Source organism: Syngnathus floridae, chromosome 11 (assembly GCF_059516105.1).
Source record: "Syngnathus floridae isolate MCC-2025c chromosome 11, RoL_Sflo_1.0, whole genome shotgun sequence".
NCBI classification, from domain to species: Eukaryota; Metazoa; Chordata; class Actinopteri; order Syngnathiformes; family Syngnathidae; genus Syngnathus; species Syngnathus floridae.
The window spans coordinates 3,972,827-4,000,421 of NC_142423.1; the positions used below are offsets into that span (position 1 = coordinate 3,972,827).

At 40.2% G+C, this 27,595-nt stretch overlaps 1 protein-coding gene across 4 annotated transcripts in view; it reads left to right on the top strand.

Annotated features, from left to right (window-relative positions):
• Positions 1-230: 230 nt before the first annotated feature.
• dlgap4b (discs, large (Drosophila) homolog-associated protein 4b) overlaps positions 231-27,595 on the top strand; it is a 51,999-nt gene continuing 24,634 nt past the window's right edge. Inside the window, exons 1-3 of one of the 4 annotated variants that reach the window (XM_088389991.1) lie at positions 231-481; positions 17,582-17,635; positions 18,029-18,144. The gene's annotated coding sequence lies outside the window, so the exon portion shown is untranslated. Of the gene's footprint in view, positions 482-4,238; positions 4,556-17,581; positions 17,636-18,028; positions 18,145-27,595 lie in introns of those variants that run through there. The other 3 variants (XM_088389992.1, XM_088389990.1, XM_088389989.1) reach the window with 3 other exon arrangements.

Sequence of the window (27,595 nt, forward strand, 5' to 3'; positions counted from 1 at the left end):
CACAAACGTAATAATAATACCAGCGCAATAACAGAAAAACAAGTCTTGTTGTCATAATCTGTGTTTTGTTGGTTTTGATTAGATTTTAATTTAGTCATGTTTTGTGTGCAGTTTTTCCATGCCTGTTTCATGAGGTTTTTGTGTCCACCTGTTTTCAGCAGTCCGGCCCCTTCTGTTTTCCAATTGGCTTCCACTTGTCTCGTCCTGGTGTTTCTTGTTGTCTCGTCAGTTTGTTTGGGTTCAGTTATCTGCTTAGGTTAGGGTTAGTTGAGTCCAGTTGAGTCTTGTCTTAACCCTAGTGATTTAGTTTGGGGGGGTACAATTGACCCTTGTTATTTTTGATTTTTGTTAATTTAGTGATTTTGATCATATGAGTTTCTTGTTTGTTTTCTTCTTTTTGGTAAATTAATGCAGTCTTGATTTTGAACACATCCTGACTTCTTGGCTTCCCTACACCTGGCTCCACAACTCTGCCTTAACTGTAAGTTGCTCTTCTTATTCAGCTAAAATCTGCAAAACTGTTCTTTGCAAGCTACAAAATGTTTGACCACTAGAGGTCGCGTTTTATCTACTTTCTGGTTTGTGGTAGGCCTGATTTGAGAGACACTAACATCCTCGGTCATTATCTCTTCCCTTTGGGGTCTAATCTTATTCATATCTCCTTAAATGAACAAAAAGCAGACAAGGAGCATAATAAATCTGTTATTTACACAGCAGGAAAAAGTGACTCCTCTTCAGCAGAGCTATTATGTTCATTCTATCTGTGTTCCAGTAAGCAATTATCACACAAACTTGCCATCTAAAAAGGTGTTGTTGATGATGCTGTTTCTCAAGCAATTCATCTAAACATGCTCTCTTCATTTTGTAAGAATGTGTGAAAGAATATGCTTCGACAGTTTTGTAAAGCTAAAACGTGTACACAGGCAAGAAAGAGAGAAGCCGTTAATGATTTCAAGGTGAATTATTACTTTGGGTATGATAGACTGTGTGAAAGAAACACTATCTAATCCAAACAGCTATTCAATCATGTTCCAGAAGATTAAAACATCCCCTCCAGATCATACTTTCTTATTATACTGGTTGTTTTTTTAAATCATGTTGCACCAATTCATGGTTGTAACATGCATTTGTTGAGCTGACTAAGACATTTAAAAAAAAAAAAAGGGAAATACCCAAAAGTCACTTACAGTGCTGTGCCTCCGTGGCCCCCCTCTAGCTCAACCCATGCTTGAGTTTAAAAAAAAAAACATTTTGCAATGATTTTGTCAAGTTTGATGAAACATTTACTGACTATAAACAACGTTGTTTTGATTTCAATACTTTGAGGTAGTGCACCAACGCTGGCATAACATTGTCTGGCTTCCAGCACGAAGAAAAGGCAGAGTGCACGTGCTGTGTATATAGATTCCACGTTTATCATGAACACAAGTAGACGGACAGGAGGTAGTTGATGGTGAATGTGCATTCCGGCCTATGAGAGCCTGCAGGTCCATATGATGAACTGCACTATTTTAGTTGTGCGTGTGTGTGTGCACGCGCTTAAGAGAGTGAGTATGTTCGAGCCTGGCTGAACAGGGCATACGTCCAGGCCTATGGAGGTCATATTGCGTATGCATGTCACGGTGCTTAGAATATCACGCCTTACTAGAGAGAGTAACGCTCTGCAAGTTTATTCACCATTTTACTACTATCAACAACAAAACAGTCACGTATTCAATTTGTCGTGCACGTACATTGACTTAATCACTTTCTTGATTGGTATAAAAAAAAAAAAAACAGCCAGGCTTACTTAGCCAACATGCTAATCCTTCATTGCTACCTCTCTACTCCAAAGCTGCTTCTGCTCCCATTAGGCTGATTTCATTTATTTCCCCCCGTCAAGTCTAAATGTCCATGCTAGCATTAAGCAACCATCTGTGGCTGGGTTACGATGGCCACTGGCTCAAGGCTGTGTTTTAAATAGACGCAATGGAAAGTTAAAACTACATTTAAGTGTATAAAAAGGAAGAAGGAATGGAAAACTCATTCGTCGAGCCTGAAAATGGTTTCTCATAGCATCAAGAGGACAATTCCTAATCTATTGTAATTATATTGTGTGTCATTTATCGCAAATCTGAATGTACAGTGCAGGTTATTTGTCTGATTTAATGTTGTAATGAGGATCAACAAAGAAGCCACCAGGTCCCGTTCCAAACGACAATGCGGTTTGATTGCAGCCCCAGTATTGTCGAAGACAGTAACCCCATCGCTACCGACGGCCTCCTTTGTGATCCCATCATCAGCTTCCACACGCATTTGCTCACATTGTCTCGAGGGAGCACAAAGAAATCTAGCAGAATCCAAATCAGCGCTGTGCAATCCAGACAGCAGCTCGAAACAGCACACCCAAAATAGTTTATCGTTGTTCAAATATTGAAAACTGCTTCTGTTTGCGGTTCAGATTGGCCTGCATCTGGTTGTGTGTATTTGAAGAGAGAATTTGGCATGATAGGTAAAATATCGATGCAAAGACGAAATCATTTTCTACCATGTGAGAAGGTTTTGAAATGACACGTCACACTAAATTCACACTTGGCTTGAAACACACATATTGTGTAGTGTGACTTTTACCTTGCACATGCCGCTGAGTGTTCATCATGTGCACCAAGTGCTATTTTTTTTAATTACTTGGGATGAATTAAGACAGAAATACTGACAGAGTTGTTGGAGAAGCAATTATTGATTAGCTCATGTTGAGGTCACGCTCCCTCTCTTGTACATCACAGCTCAGTCTCCCTAAAGCAAATCAAACATGCTTTCATTCCCTGAGCTGCAGTATGTCAATGTGAGCGTGTCCTGGGACACTACCAGAAAAGAACCACATTTAAAATCCAATTACCTGTGAAGAAAACACTTTGCGAGCGGCACAGGCTGACAGGCTATACTCACGTAACGTTTAGCTGAGGACATCGGCGCCGTTGCTCTCGTAAATTGCCGGTGAACTCTATCTGTTGACTTCTTTATCGAGTAAAAGGAGTAAAGAGCATTAGAAAATAGTAAGCTCATTAAGTTTTGGGATGTTTTTCACCTCACCTTTTAATGAAGTAGCTAATCCGCCATCATGGCCTTCTCTCATATAGCACAAATGCTATGTGAATGCTACAAATGTCTACATTTATCAAGATGGTCCGGACAGCATTCTAAGAAATAGGAAAGGCTTAGCTGTGTTAGCTGTTCTCACGGCTAAAGCTAGTTCCAACATGTTTATGTATTTAGGGTATGGCTCCAAATACACACCTCTCTGTGACTCTTCCAGTCACTATCTTTATTTGAATCTACTGATGGCACTTTGTGACTGTGACAGGATGTCAAAATGTGAACAGCACAATAAAAAAAGGTATATACCGGTTCTGATTGAACCTGTTGTGGAAAAAGCACTGAAACCTTAAACGGCTGGAAATGACAATATCACTCACTCTGAATAGTGTGTGCAGCATCAAAATGAATGGTGACCTTTGGAGAAATACATCACTTGTGTATTTTCACCCTGGGCCCCAGCTAGCAATCATGACAGGGCTCACAAAGGACAAAAACTCCCATTTGGCTGCAATCACTTGACAAAAACTTTTCTGGTGCCGCGGTGACTTTCATACACCTGTCTGTTTTTTTGTTTTTTTTTCATTCAATAGATGCTTTATGTGTTTTGTGCCTTCAAGCAGCCTAGTAAGTAACTTGTTTTCATCAGTCTGTTCCAAAATGAACTTAGATTGACTGGCATGATAAAAGTAAGGTGGCAGTGGCTGGCTGCCCTTGAAGGTCTACAGAGAGAGCTGTCCACGGTGCTGGATCCTGTTTCTGGGTGTTGTTGGCTTGTTTTGAACATTTGAAAGCAGAGTGACAGTCAGAACAATAAGTGGTCTTCTCCCAGATGTCAGAATGCATAAATATGCATATTTTAAAATATTCTTTTGCAGTGGCTGTGAGACTTATTTATTTAAATATATCTTTGCTCAATCAAAATTAAACTCCACCATAGACTACTATACAGCCATGCTGCCTATATGTGTGTATATATATATATTTTTTTTTTGTTTGTTTGTTTTTTTTTTGTTTCTTTTTGAATCAGCATGAGTAAGGGTGTCCCAAGCCCCGGAAATAGTAGCACTACGCGTTTGTTAAAGGTCTCTTCCTCTCTTTCTCTCTGTCTCCCCTCGGTTATTAGTCTGCAGCAGCATCCTGCGTGACACACAGAGGCAGGCAGTCCTCCTCTCTTCTCCTCTTCTCTCCATCTCCTCACTCTCTTCTTCATCCAAGCACGCATGTATCACTCATTCTCTCCGCCTCACTGCGCGGTCGCCAGTGGAGGAGTCGTTTGGCTGTGGAGCGGCTCTGTCGTCTTTTCCTCCCCAAAAAACTCAGCGGGCGAGTAGAAAAGGACAACTGCTGATTTTCGCCCTAAAGCGGCCGCCGTTCATCTTCGTGTCTTGGGAAGTTATTTGCGTTGCATGGATAGAAGCTGCTGATTGTGCTCGCCGTCGTTCAAGCGTAGCAGAGGAGAGATCGTCTTCAAGGCAAGGTAAAAACTGTTGTTGCCGTCAATTCCAACACAAATAAATACGCAAGAAAATGTTGCGTTGAGATGCTTAACAAATGTGACTCAAGTCAAATCTGGACTCAATGCGAACTACGCTGTAGACCCAATTTTCAAAATATGAGCGCTTTAAAGACAATTCTATTTGTGCCAAATGATGTACGATTGTTTCTTTAATCAAACAATTGCTACTCACACAGACGCACATCCAAGAGATGCTGATGTGTCAAAAATGATGGATTTGCTCAAATTGATGATTTAACCAAAGTACGCATTAGAAACCGGTTCCATTATGATGCAGTTCTATTGTGCGCCACACGGAACGACAACCACTTATTAATTAAACGTCGACTTTATTAAAAGAGTGCGCGATCCAAAAGTAAGCATTATTTTTACCAACTTTTTTAGTACCGCTCTATTTCATTATATTAAATTGTAAAAGTGTACCTAATATATGGCTGGTGTATGTTTAGCAGCAATGAAACAAACCTAATCTAATAATCATAATTAATATATTCCCTCAACTGTCCTAGTTTTTGTAACTTCTGAAACGTGTCATAAAGTGTATTTTCATGTACTTGAGTTAAATATACTTCTATGAAGCTGCTCAAGTGAAACCAAAATGTAAAAGATTATTGGCTGTCTGGTACTTGGCCACCAAGGAAAAGAATTGCTGTATTGATTGACACATCTCTAAATAGGCATGGGACCAGCTGGACTCTCTTCAACCAGATGGGCACAATAATAATGACAAAAACAACTCGCATCAATTGCCATACTTCCTCAAATAGTGGCTGGGTGGCCATGTTTGAATTGAACTGTAGATGAGTGAGGGATTGTAAATCTAAAACGAAACAAAAATGATGGTGAATTGAAGGATGGAAATAAGGTCACAGTTTACTAGAAGGCCAATTGTCATTACACTGTACTTTGGTCCTGCTGTTTTGGTTTGCAACACAAAGCAAATGGGCTCAGCAGTTAAGTGGAGAAATTACGTTTTTTCTTCATGGGGTTGATGATGTACCCAAGATGCTAATCGAGGCGCTTTAACCAATAATAGAGGCAGCTACTATTTGAAGAATTGCGGTATCTAGCTCAAGACAACATTATAGCCACTGTGGTGTGGCTACAATAAACATTCTATATTTTAAATGAAAAATGGCTGCCATGTAGGAACTGGAGCATCCAAGGAGGATATTTTAATCCCACAAACTGTCAAGGCAACACCTTTAGGCCCTTGTTATGAACTAAATCTGCTCTTTAGAATTAGTCCACATGTCTGAATAGATAACACAAAACACTTGTATGCACTACAAAAGCTGGATCCTTTCAAATCCAGCACCAACTTCCATGCCATCAAATTAACAATGGATTCAGGACTAGCTTGCATATTAGCACAGTTTTTGGAGTGACCTGAAAAGCAACCCCCTCCCTCCCTCCCATCCGGCCTCCCTCCCAAAACAGGAAAACAAGAACATTTTAGGTTATGCTTACTCAGAGATATTTAGGTCTATCTTGGCTCTCTTGTTCTCACTCACTCATCCAGTTTTCTCTCTTTGTCTCTCTCTCTGCACTCACAAACTGTGTCTCATCACATCTCGTCACTCCAACCAGCACTCTGCCCTCCATTGCTCGTCTCCGTCGCACGCACACAAAGACGTACAAAGGCCTGCAGCCATGTCTAGCTTGAACCCTCCACACTGTATGCATGCATAGCTTTGGTCATGTAATATTTGCTTGTGTCCGATTTCTTGGTGTGCTACTGTCGGAGCATTCCGTGGTCCACGATAACCTTTTGGGCCTCAACATTGGATCACGTGTGAATATCACTGCATGAAATCTCCTCTTTGTGATGATTTTGACTTTTGTGGCTTCTTAAGGCAAAGAGAGAGGAAAGCGCTGCATCTATATTTTCATTTGCATTTCACCTCTTTCATATCACGTATTATGTAGACAGTAAGACAAATGGCTCATATTAAAACCGCGGGCGTGTAAGTGGGGATTCAAGGGTGGCATATTCCATTTTCTTTTTTTATTTGTGGCCTGACAAAGTTAAGACGGAAGCGACGTATATATCCCACAGGGTCATTTAATAATGTATGGGGCCCCTCTATATTAAATATCTGAAGCGGTGGCATAGTGATGCTCCGTCACTCGGGGACGAGATTCCATCAGGGTGCCTCTGGTGACAGCATTGTGTGGAATTCTCATTGAATAACAGCCGTTCAATCACACAGCCTTTATGTGGCTTTCTAAAGGATTTGTTTTAAATATAGTAAGTTATATACTAGCGTAATAAAAAAAAACACTAGCCACAAAAAAAAGTGACAAAAAAAAGGTATCAGATGTCTATATTTAAAGCTCCTTCCTGGAACAGATGTTGCCCTCCCTTGGGTTGGAGCACTGTGTTTTTTGGAGGGACAAAATCTGCTCCTTTTTTTTTTTTTTTGGAAAAACTTTTTATAGAACCAGACCACAGCATCTTTGTATTCGCTCGCAGGTGCGTTTGCAGTTTGATCACACTCGTCTTATTGGCTTCCCAAAGTAGTGGCTGTGTTTAATCAGCAACACTGGGAAAAATATGGAGAAAATATTTGTTCTGTTTGCCAATTTGCAGTCATAAATAAGCATGTAGGGATCACAAATAGTCGACGAGATTATGCTCAGTGGAGAAGAAAATGGTCCATTTTGAGTAACACGGCCGTGATTGCCATTATAACAATTGGACTGACTGAAAACAATGACTTTTAAATGAGATGTCACAATTCATTTTGTAACTCTTGAAAATGATCTAGTTGTAGTCGGTGCTGCCTTTCTTTCTCATTAGCGCTTTGTATTACTTTTTATCCTCGCGTGTTACTCTTCATTCCAGAATGCATCGAAGCAAAAACTGTAGTTTTGAATAATAAGAAGCAAGAGTAATAGAGGAATTAGAAGACACTAAGCTAACTGTTAGCTTATTTGATAACAATCTAGCAAACTCTATTGCTTGTAAATTTTTATTGCCCCCATCAAGGGACTTGTTATAAATGTGTCGTTCAGAATTAAGAAAATCTGTCCTCTATTTCCGTGCACTCGGGATGTTTTTCTTGTCTTGTCGAGCTTTGCCCTCTCTATCCGTGGAGGCGCACATCACTTCAGCTGGCTTAGTCAGCACACCCTCACAACAAGGCTGTTCCACACGGTGCCTCGCATTAAGATGCCGAACACTCTCGCCGACTTTTTCCTCATTGATCCTAATCCTTCGCCTCTCCACAATGACTGATCGCCAGAAGAGTGAGCAAACCTCTTGTCCCTGGCGCAGAGCACCTTTGCTTAACGTAATGATGAGAGCGCGACTGGAATGAGAAGATGTCTCTCAATGAGGAGAGATCTAACTGTCAATTCACTCAATCAGCATGTTCCAGGCACAGGCCCATGGAGAGAAAGAGGCGAATGTCAGGAAGGTGCTAAGAATTCTGCAAAGCTGGAAGATAAAATTAATATTGATGAAATGTTGGGTGATTCACAAAAATAATGATGAGGTAGGTATGGCATTTATTATGAATCAACATCAATCTACGAAATGTCAGTCTGCTTTTATAGTTTGTTTTTAGACAGTTGCAGGCCATTCTCAAAGTTCACCTTAGAATATCTCATTTGGATGATATTGCCAATGATGTAGAATTTGACAATGTTCTAATCTAATATCCTGTAGTTCATCATCATAGGATTATCATTCATAATAAATCAAAAACACAGATGTTGGCCACCTAATGGCTAATCATTTTGCTTCTCTGCATGGTGAGTCACAGGATTGCTACTGTGACTGTACCTACAGAGGGACATGACTTGATGTTCTGGTCTTTTTGCTTTTTCATTACACCTACAAAATGGGACCGTTGAAATGGAATGATTGAAACACTCTCGATTTCAAAGTAACTATTTCAACTAATGGTACAACACACATACTCTATACTGTAACCTGGATTTGCAGCGCTAATTCCTTCAAACCTTTCTCGCTCATTCTCACTGGGAGTCATGACTAACTTGATTGCGCTTTGCACAGGCTTTGAAAAACGGCTTGCTTGCCTGAGTGGAAAAAAACAAGACTTTTTAGATTGCACATGATTGTTCTGTTGCATAAATAGCACAGTGCGTACAGCATGGACACCTGATATAGTCAAAATTACCGTTTCCTCTGAATGAATATTTCCTTCTGACAAGTGTATGTTGCTTGTTTGTGGTCGAGTCAAACATCGGGGAGTTAATTACTCTGTGTGATTTTACAGTGAGCGTGCTCAAAATACAAAATGGCCCGTTTAACTGATTGCATTGTAGTTCTCGTGAAAATGATGCATTTCAATTCTTGTGAAATTATAAAATTCAACTCTTTTCCATACTTTTTTTTTTTTAAACAGACATACAATTATCTGAGCTACTTTCCCCTGCTTATGAAATGACAGATTATTCATACTGCAGAGAGGAATAATACTACAGAGTGGAAAATGAACCTTTTAACTGTATGTATGTCTTCTGGGGACAGTAGGTTAATATTCCACCCCGGTAGCTTACACAGAAATCAGCTTTATTGATCATTTAGATGCAGAAACCCATTTGAATGGGATGATGAAAATAATATATATATAATATCCATGACTACAATCTCATGTCGGTCGTGTCCATATTCTTTGTTGCTGCATTATGCTGTGCAATGTTCATATTTAATGCCATTGACCTGATTTTCTTCTGCTCATCGTAGAGTATATGTTGGCTTACAGGCATATCGCCGACTTGTGTGTGGCCCACATGAGTTAATGCCATTATCAGGAGGATCAAAATGAATTCATAAAAGTTCATATTTGTTTATGCATAAGAAAAATAGTTTCGAGGCAAAGTTGCCATTTCAATGAATGACTGTGCTCTCCTCACCATTCTACTATAGTAATGTAAAATCTCAAAGTAGTAAAAAGAAAAGTAACTGTGTCCTCTTGTCCTTGTTGTGAATAGTAGATGTCTCTTTCTGTCAAGCACCTCCCGAGTGTCACTTTGTCAAGGGGACAAAATGGACTGCTCTTCGTTGCCTGTGTGCATATTGTGAGCATATTTTTACCGTCAAGGGCAGAAGGTTTCAGAAGATAGCCCAAATTTTCTATGTACGACAATCCTAATTCACTGTTTGCGTATTTACAGTTAACAAGATTACCATTTAAATCCCTTGCTGGAATGCTACATTTCCAAAAGCCACATTTCCACTGAATGTTTTATTTCGGTTTGCCACGGCACCGTTGGAATAAGTAATTCGGGCTGTAGCTGTAGAAGAATGTGCCCGCATCAGATGAAAGTATTAGGATGAAATCACAGCAGCAATACAACAAAAACACAGCAAGATAAGTCTAAAAAATGGAGTCAATTTCATCCTCGGTTCAATAACACGACACTATAAGAATAGCTGGAAAATATATTGTAATTTTTTTTTTGTGTGTGTGTCGTCTGGGCCTCACATTTACAATTGTGTGGACCTCACTTTATGTTAACATTTGTTGACAGGTTGTTTTTTGGGAACAAGGTCATAATCAGTACACGATGTGCACTTGTATTGTAAACACACTTCAATCTGTAGTTTAGAGCCATCTGCACACCAAAAAAATGCTGCTAAAATGTTTGACCTTGTTAGCACTTATTCCAGCTTGTTCATTGGCCACACAAGTTCATGCATATTTAATAGAAAAGCTCACTTGACCTTATAAAAGGTACAACACAGCGCATGCTCTATGTAACTCCGCCCCTTTCAGCCAAGTACTTGATGTGCTTTCCTGCTTGATGCTTTTGGAAAGTCACCTATATGTGATTTAGGCCAGTCCTTGATGTTCTAAAATGACAAAGCAAATCTAGGTCCAGAGTTCCTCATGCTTTAATAAATAGGCCAAATGCCGACCTCGTTGCCTGCGCCGCTGTCAGAGCAAATGGGAGTGTTGAAGGATGAATGATTTCCTTTTTTTTTTTTTATAAGACAGAGAACAATGTTGTTCATCTGTAGTTTTAAGATTGAAAGAGAAGTCGGTATAACAAGAATCTAAAAGGAAACTCGGAGAGTCGCAGTGACTCACAAGCTAATGAGAGCTGCGCTCTTGAAGCTTTTTGCCCCACTTTGCCTCCTTTTAACGAGGATTACTTTTAGCTGAATGTTTTCACTCGTGAAAATCCATGCTCTGTCCTAAGTAAGCTATTGTCAAGGTGCTTTGAGGTCAGATTCTATTTTTATCTGGACATAATTCATTCTTTTTTTTTCCCCTCCCATGTCTTAACTGGTTTAGCATCCATCACACTTTTTTAGTCTTGTGTATTGGCTGTCGCATGCATATTTTGACAATTCAACTTGACAACGGGTGCGTAAAGAAAGAGATTTAATGAGTTAATGCATTCCGATAACACTGTGGGTATTTGCCAGTCAGACACTTTATTAAATCTACACCACTTTGATTAATTGAGAAGCATATGACTACAATTAAAGAGGAACCGAATTGAGGAAAGCAGATTCCATAACAAGAGAAAATGTTCTTAACTTCCCAGCGGGATGTCAGCAACAGGATTTGCAAATTGCTGTGACATTTGAGCCCTAGGCTAGAGCTAGCTAGCGGAGTTAGGCCGCTGATAGTAGATTGTGATGAGGCCCTGACAGTGCCTGTTGGTATTATTATGAATGTTTGTGCTGCAGCGACAGTATCCCTGCAAGAGCTTGTGTCACGGTTTTTATGAGGAGGGCAGATTTAAGAGGGATTGGCGCTTAATCCTTCTGGGGTTGCCCATGCTGTGCGATAACAGCTGACTTCGGTTAAAGCACTGATGGACTACACTTGTTGGAGAAGTCTCTGAATGCTGAAAAAGGCAATTTGGTCAAAACGGAGTCAATGATAACATTTCTGAGTGACAGGCTTGTAAAAGTTTGAGTTTTTAAATTCAATTCGTTTTAATTCATTCTTGGAGTAAGTTTATTTTTTTTCAAAAATCACATAACCACATAAAGATGTTAAGTGGTCGGCTGCCAGCCAAGACTTCATTTAAATCAAGTTGCATGTCTGACCTTGACCTTGAAGCGAAGCCGTGGCGAGCTGATAATGCAAACTGTGACGGGAGGGGGGGGGGGGTATTTGATTCTGAATGCAGCAGTCACATACACTTAGGTCTTTTTAAACCAAACGGCATTTGCACGGCACAAGACCAGCTCAGTTTTACTCGCTTCCGTTCAAGGCAGTCGGAAAACGACAATGGGGAAGAATAACGGTCTCCCATAATTATGTCAGAGCCTGGTAGGAAGATCAATTTTATTTAGACAGAGACTGAGAAAATAGTGTGCTGCAGCAAAGTGAGCAGAAGCTTGTGTGGTTTTGGGTTTACAATGGAGTTTGGGTTTTGTTTCCACTACAATGAAATAAAACTTTGCGGTAGTAAAGGCTTATTTTCAAATGTTTTTCCCCGACCGACACCATTCATGCAAATGTTGCACACCAGCTGGATCCTTGTAGCCACAACAGAGAGATCACGGGGCGGTCACGCCAAGTCTTTATGACCAAACTTGTGTTGTAAGCATGTGAGTCAACGTGATTCAGCTCATCAGGTACAGTCATGTGGTAGCGACATATCATGTTAGCGTCATATTGTCGCATGTGAGTGTACAGAACGAAATGATTGCCCATATTAATTAGTCAATGCTTGCAACTGAGTGATATAACAAAGGCGAGACACTCGGGCGGGATAAGCGAAGGTCATATCTCATTTCTGGTTCATTTTTATTAACTCCTTTACCGCCATTGATGTCTAAATTTTTCTTTAACTGGACTAGCAGTGAATGGTTTGATCAAATCGGCCCTGAATTTACACTAAACTGTGCTCATGTAACTAGTTGCTAATTTATGTAAAGGAGGAAATAGTTTTTTTCTGAAGCACATATACAGCAGGAAAAAAAAAATCGTCAAGACGAAGCAAAATTTGCTACGCAAGGCCAGCTTTGTCTGTTTGTCGCATGCAGCTGTGTGCCAGCCGTGACATCTGAGGAGCTTCCTGCAGAGACAAAACTACTTAGCATTTTCCTGCCTTTTACCCTCTTGAGAGCTTCACTATGTCAGCATAGCTATCAGTGTATCTACAGCACAGGTGTCAAACTCAAGGCCCGGGGGCCAGATACAGCCCGCCACATCATTTTATGTGGCCCGCAAAGACAAATTGTGCATCAAATTCATGTGTCATTACTACAATTGTAAATTGTCTTCACTTTTAATAATATCTCTTTGTTAAATATATGACCAGTTTTTACTCGTTTGATTTGAAAACGATTTATTTGTCAGTTTGTTTTGTAGCTTTTACTGTATATAATATGAGGTGCTCATACATTTATTTGGGTTGACAGTCATAATGGCCCTCCGAAAGAAGCTTTGACTACAATGCGGTCCGTGAAAAAAATCTGATCTACAGGATTGAGTTGGCTGGAAAAAAAAAAAACCATGGCATTGTTAAGGTTACCAGAAATTACTGTTGCATTGTCAAACTATTATTATTATTATTATTATTATTATTATTATTATTATTATTATTATTATTATTATTATTATTGTTATTATTGTTATTATTATTATTATTATCATTTTAAGAAAATATTTGTTTACTCGCATAACTTGTTTGCTAGTATTTAATGAGTGGCGCCTGGTTTTGGAACAGATGGAAAAGTTCCATACTTTTCCCTTTTATTTATTAATGTCAGATTTCATGTAAACACAAAAATGATGCTCGCTCTTTGGGTTTCCTGTCTGGTTCCAAAGAAGAAGTGCAGGCTAATTGAGTGTAAGTGATACAGCAAACTGCAGCAGTTGACATCCTGATGCACTTTCTCCCTCCATGGTGGCATTTACAGGACACGAGCTGAGAGGCTCACTAACAAAGATTCTCGTTTAAGCCGAAATGTTACACATCTACATACATTTTGAATCAACGCCTGGCGAAAGTTGCGTGGCCCTAATTTTGACAGGCAGCTGTGATTATCTCCGCCTACGGCTATGTGAATGACGCATTGCAGGCCTGATTGCATCTTCCCTCCTCAACGGCTCAAAGCCACAAGCATTTGCTCGGGAAGAAACATTTCTTTGTTTGTAGATCTGAAAAGTTATCTCCATAGCACAATATTCTATTGTTTCATTGTGTATGCACGTCACCAACAATCGTTTCTTGCTCTTTTGATTTGTCTGCATAACAAATATTACATGCGGCGAAACTAAATGGTTTTGAATCAAGTTTATTCAGATCACATACACAGATAAAACAGAATAAGAAAATAAATCACAAGCTAGGCTATGCCCGGGGTGTGTTGCATCATGTAAAATGCCAAGAAATTTGCATTAGCGATGGCCTTTTTTGAAGTTTCTGCCCTCAGGGTTTTGGAAGTCTAAATATAACTAGTGTTGTTATTTATGTGTACCACGAGGGGAAAATAAAAACAAAGGCAATAGCAGAGCCGTAGGGAAACTGTCACTCAATCATTTGTGTTAAAAACGGCCATTTTCGTTATCAATGCGTCTATTCTACTTTATAAAAGTAAACATTTGATAATACTTTTAGGTTGAATGACTAAATGACAAAAATTGTGTTGTTTTTATTTCTCAGGTGTAATTAACCACAACTCTGACATTTGTTACCAGAGGCACTTTAATAGTTTTTTATGAATATGAAATACTTTGTTAGAAGCCACCGTGAGTGCCGCGGTTCACTCAAACGACTCCCATTGTGAGTTCAATTCCACCTCACCGCATGAACACGAAAGAAATCTTGTCTGCCTCCATATGTACCCCGTAATTAAATAAAACTGATCCAAGTTGTAGTATTCTTATCAGCAAACGTCAGCTGGGATAGTCTTGAGCTCCTTCTGACCTTGAACGGGGATAAGCTGGATAGAAAGTGGTGAGATGGGTTTGGTTGTGTTTTCAATGGGATGGCATTTTTAGTATTATACTGCACACCCATTTAATGCAAGTCAATGTTAAGACACAGAAGAAACAAATGCAAATTTTTCTCTGCGATTGAAACCGGTGTGGAAAAATTAAAACTTTTACATGCAATCATTATGATTAAGGTTAGTTTTAATGAAGCAGTTTGCTGCAAGAGTAGCAATTACTATGACTTGAAGATGCTTTTAAAAGCATCTTGTTAATTTATTATTCCAACTGTGGATTATTTGCCAACACAGGTTGCTAGTGCGAGCTCTTACTTTAGTTATTGATTTGAGGACAGCACTTTCAACTGATGACTTAAATCTGAATGAGAATTCATTTCTACTTAATCAGTCAAAATTGAAGTGATTCTTTTTAAAGCACCAAATGGCACTAAATAGGCATAAGTGGTTCATGAAGAAAATAGATCAAAATGAGCCAGTATTATAATAATCTCAACTAGAGAGCTCAGGAATCATACAATAATATACAATCTTTTCATCTCAGAGCAAGATTGTCGTCTCCATGGCAATTCTTATACTCGGCAAATTCACCTTCAAAAGAGAGCAAAAAAGTCAGCCAATACCAAAGAAATTCAATCAGGAAAATCACAAGTTAGCTGCACACTTTGGTGTTACATTCCAAGAGAGAGAGTGGAGGTTGGGGGAAATGTTCAGATGCGAGGGAAAAAGAGATGAAAGAGGAGCATTGAAAGCAGAAGAAGGGCACCGAAGCACAGGGGAGGGCTGTATAATAAACAGCATTGGCTGCCGTTGGGATGAAGACAAACTCATGGCGCAGTACATGGGAAGCGTACACACTGCATCATTTCACTTCCGTCTGCCAAGCAAATGACATCCATCCTTCTCACTTAGCGCAAACTCCTCCTGGCAGCGGTCCTGGATGGCCACCACCCCCCCTTTACCCCCCTCGGAGTGTGCTGGCGGTCGCCTTCATCGGGCTTCAATCAATATTTTAGTGCTCTTGCTCCTGTGGGGTCTGCTCTGAGCCCAGGGGAGGTGTTGACGGAGAAGTCTGGTAGGCGGAGGAAGGAGAGTTGTGTTCCAATACTCACGAAAGGAACAAAGAGGGATGTGGAAAGGGAGAAATAATCCAACAGAAAATGGGAAGCAGCATCAGAATGGCTAAGTGGAAAATGAGTTGATGGAAGGAGACAAATTTGCTTTTTTTGTATTTAGAGAATAAATGTCACCATATTAGCTTTGCATTTGTGACAGAGACATTTTGTCCCTTTTGGTCCTCTCTCATCCCTTGTTGTCACTTTGTTACGCTCACAGGCTGTTGCTACGACGACGGCCGTTTACACAATTAGGGATTATTAGGGGTTGTCAGCCTGACAAGGGGGACAGATCGACGGAGATCGTAGAAGGCCTCCAATGATAATGTTGGGATTATACATGACTCCATAGATCAAGGAACCGGGTAAAATTTGCCATGCCAAAATTTGTTCAGCTCTTTAAAAAATATATCAGCGTTAATCCGACGTTTCTTTTGCCCTAACATTTAATTCAGGAGCAAGTATGTGTAATTGTGGTGCACTTAAAGGAGTTTAGTGTGCCATAACTAAAACTTTTAGGAGGCAAAAAGTGGAGCATGAAGTTGAGCAACACAGCGGCACAGCCTCTTGCAGCCCACTTTTCTGATCATCTTTTTTTTTTCCTGTACATCTATTTATGTTAGTTTATGAAGCTGAAGTCCAACAGTTAATGGAATCTTAGCAGTGTTTGCTAGCAACAATGATGAAAACTGAAAAAAAGAATCTTATTTCGATTCCATTTGTTAACAGAGCGGCCACCCCCGCCCCGGGGTTCACATTCAAGCAGTCTCAAAGAGAATGTCAAGGGAATTTCAGAACACAAACATATGTGCCCTTTCAAGGATCAATATATTATTGGCATTATTGAACCTTGGCTTTTACGCCACAAAGACAAGTTTGCCAGATGAACCGAAAGTGTTTTTATGCATGTCGATTTTAAATTTTAAACTATCCAAGGGAGTCGTAGGGCGCACCGACCAATTTATATACAAACTTAATAAACAAACTGCCTTATTATAAAATTTATATGATAAAACTTTTGCCATGTAGCAGTTTTTACTACTCATCCTTTGGCTGCTACTCTTTCTTAATTGGAGTCCGCTTGTGATAAATTCAGTTTATTAGACATGATTTATAAAGGCACACACATCAGACCATGAGAGAGAAAATTCTCTGTGGCCAACATGAAATAACCTCACGCTCATGAAAGATGAACCTCATTGGCAAAATCCAAAATGTGGCCAGGATGACGAGAGTCGGCAAACCTCCAGTGAGGTCGGGTTCCTCTCATCAAGCGGAGGTCAGGTAACGGTCGGTTGTGATCAGCTCAGCTCAGTGGCACCCAATCTGGTATCATCAGGCGAGAACAAAAGTCCACTCTTGTGTTTGATTGCTGCTTCAATAAACCAAACAATTTAATCAGCGTTACTCAGGTCGGTTGCCCCAAGCGATTTTATTGATTGTCTCGAGGAACGCAGTTTCCTGGCAAAGAGCTCGTTGTCGTAAATTAATGCCTCTTGAGTTCTTGTCGTAATCTGGGATGTGTCAAGTTGGCATATTTTTACACATTGCTGGTTAATATAACGTCAGCTTCCTTGCTAAGAATAAACAAACTGCCTTTATGTTATGTTCTACTACATATAACATCAGGTCATATATGTGGGGAAAAAATGATGCCACTTACTTTCCTGATTTTTTTCCTGCTTCAGGAAAAAGCCTCGAATCTAATCAGTGTTGTGTAATTAAAATGTGTTATCGGCGCGTTAGTACAATTGGCCTATCTCGAGCTGGAAATTGATTTTAATGAATTTCATTTCAGATCCTGATTAAGATCACATCGTCAGACTTTTTCTGTCATTGTAGCGATAAAAATTCTCATTAAAATAAACAGTGTGATTATGTTTTGATCATTTTTCCAGATGGAAAAAAAGTCCAGAAATGTCTTTTTCTCTCATTGTGTTTGCTTTGCCGATTAAAACTGATTCTTTTGTGTTGCAGGATTTATTCCTCTCTGAATTGGCTCTTCTCTGACCTGGGCGGCAAAGTAATAAGGTAGAGTGTGTTGATGTTCTATCTACACTGTTAATGTTTTTTTTCTCTCTCTCTCTCTCTTGCTACTGTGATCGGGACCATGCAAATGAGAGAGTGGGCAGCTCAGTGTTGGAGAATAGGATATGAGAATTGCCGAGGGGGATTAGCTCATTGGCCGTGGGGACATGGTGTATCTTGACCTTGTCTTGTGTGGATTGAACTAGCGTGGATCCTGAAGGCTTTGGGACACTTCACCAGACAGAATATGCATACATGCAAGCTATGGCTTGTCCTAATAAATCTCTCAGGACTTTTGTTTGCAAAGGCAAAACAAAAAAAAAATCTATCTGATGGTAAATATTTTGAATGCAAGATGAGGAGCAATTGGGGTAAAGGACACTTTTGGTTACGCAGCAATGTCGCCTGCAGAGGACATGGAACATGGTCGCAGTGCTCGGCGTCACCGGCGTCCTCTGTATTCTGTCCTGAGGAACATCAGTGGTCATATTTCACACCAGATTAATTTCACTGTAAGTGCAGCCTGATATCAACATGAGTGCAACTAATCATTTCCAATGTCATTCAATATGATTAATGATTTTTGAGAACCAATAATGGCTCATTTTATTTTTGTTTGTGTGCAAAGACTTTTGTTCGTTTGTGTGCTTGTCTGTGTGTGGTGTCCACTTTGTGTTGGCATTGCATTAACATACTTTAATCCTCTGCATGGCTTATTGGACACAAATCCAACCCCAAGCCAAAAGCTTTTAAAGCGCCTGCTGTTTGGTTTGTGTCGCTACCTTCGCGTTCCAACTTAAAACAAATCTTCATCCAATGTAAACCCAAACATTTTTGTCAACTTTGCTGTCGTTACAAATCAGCTATTGTGTTTTGGTATTTGGCTCAACACTTGAGGTTCTATTTTTAACGATGATAATATTAAATCAAATATTAAAGTAAATGAATGAAATCAATAAATTAAATCGATATTAAATCAGAATACAAATTTTAAAAAAATAGTAGGGGTGTATCATTGTCATCATTCCAGTTGCCTGAAGTTAAGAAATTCTGTAGAACCTTCGAGGCAAATCCGTGTGAGATGTTTTGTCTCTTTGTAACTGTTTTGCACCAAGACCCTCTTCACACAAACCTCTTCGCCCCCGGCTGAAAGCGATCTCCAATGCACAATGTAATTCTTTGAACAGAGCAAGGAATTGTGTTGCTTCTCTTTGACAATATGAGCAAATCTAATTATGTTCTCCCCTACTCGGTTGTTGTCATTATTAGGAACGTCTGATTACATTGAATAAATTTCCCGGGTAAAATGATGGTGAATATGGCTTCAATTTTAATGAGTCCGCCATTGTTACTGCAGCTTTTTGCGTGCATATAATTAAGTCTCATTTATGTGGTGGAGACAAAAGTAAAATTCCTATCGTGATCACAATCGAGCACCAATTTACATGTAGATTGTTTGGATTTATGTTGCACACTACTGCCTTCATATTTTTGAGCAGCCGTCCACATTGGGCTGTAATTAAATCCAAACGACCAGAGCCAGAAATGTTCCTACCTGACTTTCTGTGCGAATCATTACAAAGATGAATGGCTTGTGTGGAGCTAATTTTTATACTTCAAATTATTAATTTATGAGCTCCCTCCCATTTTCTACCGTCCAAGACATTTATGGCTATTCCCACGATGTAACTACTTTTCTTGTTATTTTTAGCTCCGCCAAGCTTCCAGTCATGGAAGACAATTTGAATTTCACAGTGAGATTAAGCGACGACGTGGGCTCGACACCCAGCTGACAAGAACATTTGGTCCACCGTATCACTCTGATGCTTACTGTTGATGCTCCGTTTTTTTTTCATTTAGGTCTCCATTTGTTGTTGCCATCACTTTGATAAGCCTAATACATAATTCATCTGTGATGACAGCAGGAAGTGCTAAGACATCGCATCTAAGAGTCGTATACGTATCTAAGAGCCGTTAGCTTTCATCACGTCTCGGTATGACATCTCACTCTCGCAAATGCTTCTCCCTCCGAATTCTGCACACTTGCCTTTTCTTTACTTTTCAATCGATGAATTGGCTCTCCTCTCTTTTCTTTAGTAGACAGGTCTGCACTATTGTTGCGCAACCTATAAAGTCGGAATGTCTTGGCGTCGTTTTGCCAACCAAGTCCATCCATCTATCCATTTTCTGTACCGCTTTGACCCCACAGGGGTTGCGGGCATGCTGGAGCCTATCCCAGCTGTCATCGGCAGTAGGCGGGGGACACCCCGAACTGGTTGCCAGCCAATCGCAGGGCACACAGAGACAAACAACCATCCGCACTCACACCTAGGGACAATTTGGAGTGCTCAATTGGCCTTGTTTTTTGGGATGTGGGAGGAAACCAGAGTGCCCAGAGAAAACCCATGCGGACACGGGGAGAACATGCAAACTCCACACATGGAGGGCCGGAGGTGGAATCGAACCCGCACCCTCCTAACTGTGAGGCAGACGTGCTACCCAGTGCTCCACCAACCGAGTCTGATTCTTAAATTTTAAGGATCTGCACCTCTGCGTACAAATGGTCACAAATTACGACGTACGTACAGGAATGTAAAGGTCGGTAGGATGGACACAATCATGGGTCGTTAATGATCACATTGGACTTTACCATATTTGATCGCAGCATGATAGAACCACGCTGCCCTTTGCAAATTAACAGTGGGCACAAAGGTTGTTAACAAATAATTGTCGCTGCGATCTTAATTTTCTTTTATTGTTTCACCAGCTCTCGGGCTGGTCTCAATAATTTGGCCAGCAAGGATCAGTTGGAATTAGGAACCTTAACTCTGTTTTGTAATAATGTAAAACAACACCTTAAGAGAACTCAAAGAAACAATCTTCTGATTGAAATGTGTTAACATAAATTATTCAAATTTAGAAGAGGTCAAAATGACATCAATTTAACACATTTTATTTATGCACGACTGATAATTAAGTTGGGGTTTTTTTCCCCCAGTGAAGTAACCTTCGATTCCTTTTTTCTGTATGACCTTGATAAACACTGAAAGAGAGTCGTCATTTCCATTTTAATATTGTAGGAAGAAGAACGTTTGCTTCAATCTGACAACCGTGGAATGCAGTAGGTGTGCACAAGGTCTTAACTGACTAACACGACAGCTGCTGTCGCACTTGAGCTGCCTTGTGACTTTAACAAAACTTCAAAACATACAACAGTTACTTCGAACAGGGAGTACCAAAATAGCATCGGCTAATGAGTCCCATCTTGCTTCACCAAATCGAAAAAAACGTTATGATCTCATCATGTGTATGTTCTGGAAAATGCCCATCCTATTCTCTGGAACGTGCCGTTAATTCATGTTACCCAAAAAATTATTTTTATTATTATGAGGTTTGAAAAAGCAAAACTGTTGTTTTGGTTTTATGTATGTTTTACATGGAAAAATAGGGTAAAAAATTGAGACTTTTAGGATAGTCCGGCACGCATCATATGCTTTTACATTGATTCCTATGGGAAACGTTGCTTCTACTTAAAAACGTTTCTACTGACAAACCCGACCACGGAACCAATTAACTTCATAAGTAGAGGTTCCACTCTACATTTATAAGGGTTCAAACTTCACAACCATAACGGCCTTGCTCAGGAAGCCATAGCAACAATGTGGACCACGACAAAAATAAGTTGGACACCCTTGACCTTATCGGATTGTCAGACATGAAATGGGTGAAAGTGTTTGAAATTGTTAACATAACACATGTTTGGCTCAGCCTGACATCCAGGTAGAGTAGGTTTTCCAATCTCACACGTTCACCTTCTCACCTCCATCTTGCATTCTGCTCTTCCAGAAAAGCAATTTATCGTATGTGCTAATTAACAAGGTCGGCCTCAATTATAGCAGTAATTGGACCGTGTGGAACACCCAAAATGAGACAAATCACAGCCACTTTGTCATCCTCAGATGAGGACCTATTACTAAAATAAGCCGGGCCGGGATGAACAGCCTTTGGACTTGCTGCTGCCGTCTAACATTTTGTTTGGAAATCAGATACAGAATTGAACAAAAATGAGAAAATTAGATATGAAATTTAACAAACACGTGAATTTATATTCTTCAAGTCGTTAGAAGTCAAATGGATTATATTGCCGAATTCTGTTTTTACATGTCCGAATTTTTGGGCGGTCTGATGATTGCAACATAAAAGATAAATTGTAATAATAAAAATAAATAGAAGCTGAGTATTGTGCAATAGCCTGAGACAGCCTGCTCATTTCCACGTGCTGCTGTTGCATGGCCTTCATGTGCTTTACTGAATTTGAAATATTCCTCTAACAATGGGTGACAACGGCATGAATATATTCTCTCACTTTGCTGGAACCTCAGCATGCTTGTAACATTTTCAGAGAATTTCATTCAAAGTGCAAGAAGTGAGCTGGTGTCACTTTCTATTCAACAGTTGGCCTTTAAAAAAAAATTTACTTATCAGCCTCTACTTTTTTTTTTATGCGGAGTGGTGCATTCATCGCGGTTTTTATTACTGAACTCTCATTTGCTCATTTTCGCAACTTTTGTACGTAATTCAGAGCTACTGTGGGATCGTTTTAATTAAATTTCCATATCTTTTTTTATCATGCCTGCATAGACAACAAATCCCGTGGAGTATATTAGTTTTCCATTATTCCATTCGGGATGAGGAAGAATTTGTTCCTCTGAGATTAAGACTATCTATGCCAAGATACCTTTTCAAGCCTCTGTGCACCATTAATCCTCTTTAAGGCGTAAAGCATTTAGATAAAGTCCAAAGGCATGCTCAATAACACTGAAATAATAAAATGTAGCAAACGAGACTTCTCTCCTCGTCTATCCTAAATGTTATTATCAAGCGTGCTGATTCCGATTCAAACACAAGACTTCTCACATACATGCACAAATAGCATGGCGGCTGCGATTTGCAAAAAGGGCTAACGTGTTTAAAATGGTAAATAAACCCTGGCGGGGCAGATTAAGGCCACGTCATCTGGCCACAAGTGGAGCTTTGGCATCATGAACACGTCAGCGCAGCGTGTGTGGAGCCATGTGCAAAGCTGTATCAAAGCGCTCTAATTTTGGCTATCCTTGCTTTTATGTCACAAAGTTACTCATCCATGTGCTGGCAAAGCATCCACACTAGCCCACCTAAGGTCATTGGGTCACATCCCACTTTCATCTCGATGCTCCTCTATCACTTCCTGCTGTTGCTATCTCATCAAGCTGACCTTGTTCCACTTCCCCTCGGTCTCCTCTTGTTGCCCCAGCCTCTCATCTCATCCATCTGTGATTGTCTTTTTTTTTTCCTCGCCTCATGTTTCATCGCTGCCGTAAAGCGTAATAACTTCTGTTGCACTTTGCGGAAATGTAATGGGTGACCGTGTCTGGCTCAGGATTTTAAACCACCTGCCGTCTGCCCCATATCTGTGAGTTTAGTGGGTAGAAATAGTGATGACGTCGTGAGCCAAGATGGGGTGGCAGCGTTTTGTGGCGTGTGCTCGTGATTGTGCCATTTTGTAAGTGCAGACGTGTATTCCAGTGGCCTGTAGCGAGGGAACGGGGTTGCACATCTGCTTGTGTGTCTGCCTGCCGTGATTGTGTGTCAGTTGAGTATCCCATCTGGTCTTGCGAGTAATAAATAAAACATTTAATTAGCCAGAGCTGCGGGCATATTTCGGAAACTTGGATCTGTTTCTCGTCTACGTATTCACGAGAAAGTATAAAAATATGAACGGAAAATATTTGATAAAATGAAAAGAAGACTTCCAAGCAATTTCTTCAAGCCGACATAAGAACATCAAACATGTGCATTATAATTAATAGCATTTAGGTGTATCAAAAATATTTTATATAATATAGTTTATAATAATATATAAAAAAAAATAGTTAATAATTATTAAGTAGGATAATATTATATGATACTGTACTATGGCAAAGCTCACCAAAAAAAATCAGAAAAGCAAAACTCTACATGAACTTCTAGTTGAAGAACCCCAAGGTAGTATTTTTGGCAGCATTTTAAAAACCTGAGATTCCCTCATGTTTTCTAAACCCATTTGGAGCTCCACTTACAAATAATACAAGCGCGTTAGTGTTTATGTAACTTTCTGTGCTTAGCAGGTAGTTTGTTTGTACTTGTGGAGGTGGAGGGTTGAAAAAACAGAGGATGCCAGAAACTGTCTCATCCTGGCACCCACACGGACAAGGTACATCATTAATGGCTGCCATTGAACACAGTCCAAAGATTACAAGCAGATCAAAACATTCTCAGTTATTGAATTGCTTTGTTAGCACATTAAAGGATCTTGGAAAAAGTCATTATGTAGACTATGGGTGTCAAACTCTGGCCTGCGGGTCAAATCTGGCCTGCTATTTGGCCCGCTAAGACAAATTCTGCATCGGGTTTATGTCAATGCTAAAATTACAAATTGTCTTCACTAATAGAGATGTTGTTAGCAAGTTTTATTACCATTAATATTTAAAAAGAAAAATAATAGTTTTTACTAGTCTCTGATTTCAAAACTAGTTATTCATTAGTTTGTTTTGTGGACTAATATTAGACGTTCATACATTTATTTGGGTTGACAGTGATGGAGACAATTGATACCCACAAAGCTCAAGTAAAACACAAGCTGGGGTTTCTTTTTGTCATTTTGTTAACATATCCGATGAATAAAAGAGAGCAGAAATAACCTAAAATGATCAGATTATTTCTCTTAAGCCTCATTTTTGGGTTTTCTTTCGGAAGGGATTAGATCCATAATTTTAAACCTCCGACGATGCGCCTCAATTGTTGTTTCCTCCATTTTTAAACGTGTGTCATCATCATCAAAGGACGTGCGCATTTAAAGCTGTCCTTGCACACATTCATGCAAAATGCATTTTAATTTTGCCAATTATTTCAAGCAATAATTGTTCACAGCCCCGGTTGCATGCACGATTGAAGTTGGAAAAATGCGCAATGACGCTGCTGAGTTTCAAAATGACTTGGTAAATCTCCTGCTGCATTAATTAGCACAAATAATGTAAAGCTCGTGAAAATTATTCATAAAGGTCTGCCACAGTACTTTAGGCAATCAAAATCTGACTTTGAGTAAGTCCTTGGTGCTATACTATGGCAATTTGACGCATTATTGAATAATCATCTGCTTCAGAAATGAAGGTCTTTGTTCACAAGTCAAAACAGTGCATGCACAGTCAGCAATTTACAAGGAGCTGCTAGGACACAATTCACAAGTCTTCTGCAAATTAAACGCTAAATGTTGATTATACACTGCATTGACTCATAAAAACATAGATTATCTGAAACAAACTGCATTAAATCACAGAATTACATAAGATTGCATGACTCAACCAAGTGATGTTTGGCCATGTCACTAGGCCAGGCGGGACCTTCTCTCCTCTGAGCTAGCATGGTCAAGATGTAAGCCTCTCAATTGGCTTGGGATTGCTTTGAGTGAGACATGCTCGTGTAATAATGTTAAAGTGGTTAAGCCCTTGGGCATCTTTAAAGAGCTTTCTGCAGTCGCATCGGGTGAAAGCGGGGGGGGGGGGGGGGGATGGAGAGGAGGCGGGGGTCAAAATAACAACGCAGAGAGCGGAGAAACTATTTCCCCCCCTCCACCACCGACTTTTATGACAGCAATGCAAACAGCAGAGGAGACGTCTCATTACGCTCACGACACCGACGAGAGAAAACACGAGTGGGTCGTTGACAGATGACGAGGCTTTTCTTCCACCGAGCCGGTCTCCAAAAGAACCGCCTCTGTCATTCGCTTTAAAGAGGGCTAATAGTAGTTACGGGTTCTGCTTAGCAATTTCAGTGTGATGTGTTAAGTCTCAGTGGGCGGTCAAAGAACACAATCCCGTCAAGCTCGAGGCTGACGTGCTGCTTGTTTGGCGGAGGAGTACCCATCATGCCAGCGCAAAGTCTGCGACACGACGAGACAATCGTGAGTTGCAACTGAGCTCACTTTGACTCAGGTGCGTTTACAAATAGATGAGGCGGATGGTCGTAGCATGTTTCTCAACTGCACCATCATCGGTCACTAACTAGGTTAAAGGCTTTTTTTTTTTAATTTCCAATCAGGGAATTCATCCATTATGTCACACTTTCACCTATAGCTTTCCCCTTTGCAGGTCATGCTGGGTTTTGCTGCAACAGGCCACCATGTCTTATTTTTTTTCGTCCCATTTGCTCAGGCTGACTCAGGATGTGAAGTGGAAAATTAAAGGAGAGCCCAGGGCAACAACAGTCCTATTTATTTAAATCACAGGAATCCACTTTTTTTTTTCCCAGAGAGGAAAATATATGAATAAGAAAAATGGCTTAAGTTGTCTCAAGTTTGAAAATATTAATTCATCATTTTAATCCTGCGCTTTTGCTCACATTAATTCAATTTAGTGCTGCTAAACCGTATTCGCTTTGACGATATTTTAGAAACTCTGATTCTCCGACCAGCAGCAACATCATGGCCACTTGCACAGCGTCTTACGTTTTAGTGACACATGTTGATGATGATTTAGTTCACCATTTATGTGTGTCGCTTTTAACAAATTAAAAACAAATGGCCATTATGTAATTTCTCCAGCCAGAACTGAAATGTGTTTGTGTTTTCTTGGAGAAACACTTGGCACAGTTGGACCGGCGCAATGTTGTTGCCACTGTGCTGCAGCAGATGTTTGTGCCTGTGGTTGAAGACGCTCCAGATGTCTGTTTCATGCAGTCTTTTAAAGGCTGTGCTAACACTGCCAGCTAACCGCAGGGCAGGCGTGCAGAATTTATAGACTCACTCTGAGGGGAAAAAGCATAGTGAGCTCATTCTGTTCTTAGCCTAGAATACTATCCTTGCCCCTCAATCCCAATTTACTGAGTGTTTAGCTCACGCTGTGTATCATGTAGACATTATCTTAAAGAAAATGGGAAGTTCAGTATAATTGGATCGCTGTGTTTATTGAATTACTGTAGAGGACTAACACCGTGCTCCCATTTCTGGGTCAAGTGAGCATAAAAATGTACTTCTGGCACCATTTGTCTCAGGGGAATTTGAGCTGTGATGACCTTGAAGCTATTATGCTAATTGCATGTCAGTGTGCATCGTGCCCGATTTGGTCGAAGGTGATAAATTTAGTGTGTAATTTTCAGCAGTGGCATTTTGAAAAAAAAATTCTTTAACAACGTGAAAAATTGTTTGTTGGTACAAAAGAAGTGATGGTGAATACCGAAGATTCTCTAAGCTACTTCCGAGCAAGTTCAAGGTTAAGATGAACAAGACAATCCAATCTGAGCATAACGTGAAGCTAGCCAGATACACTCCCGACTAAATGCAGCAGCTGTCTCATCCGAGAGCATCCCATGAGCTTTTACAGTAGGCCGCCATGTTCTTGTTCCAATTTCCAATGTGTCTTTCTTTCTTGTCTGTTAAATGTGACAAGCTGGCCTTCTTTCCGAGTCGCTCTCTGACAGAACCACCACTTTGGGGACTCGGCCATCCGTCTTCTTTACTTTAATAAAAATCCAATTCCCTCATCTCATGCGAGCTTCTCCGCTAACATCCATCCATCTTTTGCCACCCGTGCGTTAGAGCCATCTGGCCAGGTGCTGCCATTTGTTCCAGTTAGTTTGATCTCCTCAGCTCGCTTTCCTTTGTGCGCAAGCGCAAGCCGGCGTTGTGTTCAAGGCTAACACAATCACAGTGGCAGGGCAATGAATGAAGTTGGACTTTTTGCCGCCAGCAACTGATCAAACTTAATCAACACAATGTTAAATTGAGAATTACTGCCATAGGCAGGTTGTTGACAGTACCGTCGGCCGTATTCCAGACGGCGGTAATTGCATCATTTTTAATGCTGTGACTCTCAGTGGGCCATTATTGAATGTGATGTGTGCAAATAACGACTTCTCCCACTGGAAGCCTCCAAAAAAGTCTCCTGAGAG